General features: G+C 58.7%; 1 pseudogene; it reads right to left on the bottom strand.

Moving 5' to 3' along the window:
• Window positions 1–1,570: 1,570 nt before the first annotated feature.
• Window positions 1,571–1,937, bottom strand: part of LOC104527690 (regulator of G-protein signaling 3 pseudogene) — a 644-nt pseudogene continuing 277 nt past the window's right edge.

Here is a 1,937-nt window from a genome sequence, read left to right as displayed (position 1 = left end):
GCAGGAGCAGGGTATGTTCCCCAGGTCTCTCCCCCAGCAGTGAGCGTGCAGCCTGCTCATTCTTGGCCAGCACTGCAGCAGCCTCCGGCTGCAGAGCTGCTCGCTCCCAGGCTGCACGCACAGCGGCACTGTGAAACCTCTTTCCAAGAGCCTCGTCACTGGCAGCCCTAACGGGACACTCTCCAAACACTGACACTGCCGCCACCTCCCTTGCATCTGCACCAGTAACCTGGGTGTCTTCCTGCCACAAAGGTGTCCCTTCTTGATAGGTCTGAACCCCCAGCCCAAGAGAGTTTGGGCATCAGCCTCTAAGAGAGCTTGGGATCTTGCACAACAGCCCCATCTGATCAGCCTGTCAGACTTCTAAAAGCTCTCACCAGCTGGCAAGGGACTCTTGAGCCCAAAAATTGCCCCAGGAGACAGCATCAGAGGTAGCTTTTGGTGCAGCATGAGCCTGGCAGGGAGAGGGTTAATCTCATCATGGATTGAACTCCATCACAGATTTAACCCCATCATGCTGCCCTGCTTGGTGGCATGAAGAGCTCGGTACCAGTCTCTCCTGCCAAGGAGCCAGCCACCGTGGAGCAGCGTGCAATGTGTCCCTGTGCTCTGCAAGGTGGTCCTGAGCAGTATGACATGGTCCTGAGCCAGGTAACATGGTCCTGAGCTACACAACATGACCCCAAGAAATGCAACATGGTCCTGAGCCAAGCAACAGAGCCCTGAGCAGAGCAGAACCCACAGCCCCTGGCAGGAGCGTGGTCGGGCAGAGCAGGGTGCTGGGCCAGTGCTGCAGGAAGGCAGGTAGCCACTCTCAGCACCCAGCCAGGCTTCAGCCGGGGAGAATGGGGCAAGAAGCATTTCTCACACACCCTCTCTGCAGTGGCACGTGGTTTCCTGTAAATATTTGTTATGCAAAAGCACAGCCATGGCAAGTTCTGCTCCAGGGGGGCACGGGGAGCACCCCAGAGCCGGCCCCGCGAGCACGATCCAGCCCGGTGCAGAGCTCCTGCTGCACAGCCTCTGCTGCTCCTCCTTTCTGCAAGTCAGGGTCAGAATTAGCTGCTGACTCAACTTTTTTCTGAGATGGGCCCTCCAGAGCAGACAAAGCCCTGTGAGAGGCTGGACAGGGCAGAACCACACTGCTGGCATCCCTGAGCACACTGGGGACTCTTTGTCATCGGAGGATCTCTGCGAGCCTGGCTTCTCCCTGTCCCCACTGCCACAAGCAGCTCTGTGCAAGTCAGACACCTGGGTGCACCTCTCCCTCCACTGATCTCAGCAGACAGCAGCTCTCCAGGACATGGTATCCTGCAGAACATGGAGACATTGGTGGGAGATGCCCACCCACAGTACCAGCACACTGGTTTTGGGTGACATCCCCTGGGTGCTAAGCATCTCCCAGAGCTGACTGCCAGTGGCAGGGACCTTCCCGGCCCCTCAGATGCCAGCTTTGCTGTGGCCATTCAGAAAGAGGCCACATGCCAGGACACCTCCACCCCAGGAGCTTTTCCATCCCCATGGCCAAGCAGGACCAGCCACCCCGCGGAGCCAGCACTATCCCACGTACCTTCCTGTGACCCGAAAACAGCAGAGTGAGCTGGTGGATTGAGCCACCATTTTTGACGAGCTCTTTCTTGAGGGTCCTGGGGGAGGGCAGGGCCCAGTGGCCCTTGGTGCCTTGGCTGTCCGAGCAGTTGAGGGTGGTGTCGGAGGTGAAGCAGTGGCTCTTGGCCTCCTGCAGCAAACTGCCCTCGCTGTGGGTCCGGCGCCGCAGGGAGCTCTGCACGCTCAGCGTGTAGACGGGCTGACAGCCCGATGTCTCAATCATGCTGCTGCGTTTTGCCTCGTTCCTCTCCAAGTAGTGTTCATCGCTGTCCTCCTCCTCCTCCTCATCTTCATCTTCCTCCTCTTCATCCTCCTCCTCATCCTCTCCG

The sequence above is a fragment of the Antrostomus carolinensis genome, unplaced genomic scaffold, assembly GCF_000700745.2.
Source record: "Antrostomus carolinensis isolate BGI_N321 unplaced genomic scaffold, ASM70074v2 scaffold46497, whole genome shotgun sequence".
In the NCBI taxonomy this organism is placed as follows: domain Eukaryota; kingdom Metazoa; phylum Chordata; class Aves; order Caprimulgiformes; family Caprimulgidae; genus Antrostomus; species Antrostomus carolinensis.
This window is presented reverse-complemented; position numbering and strand designations above follow the sequence as displayed.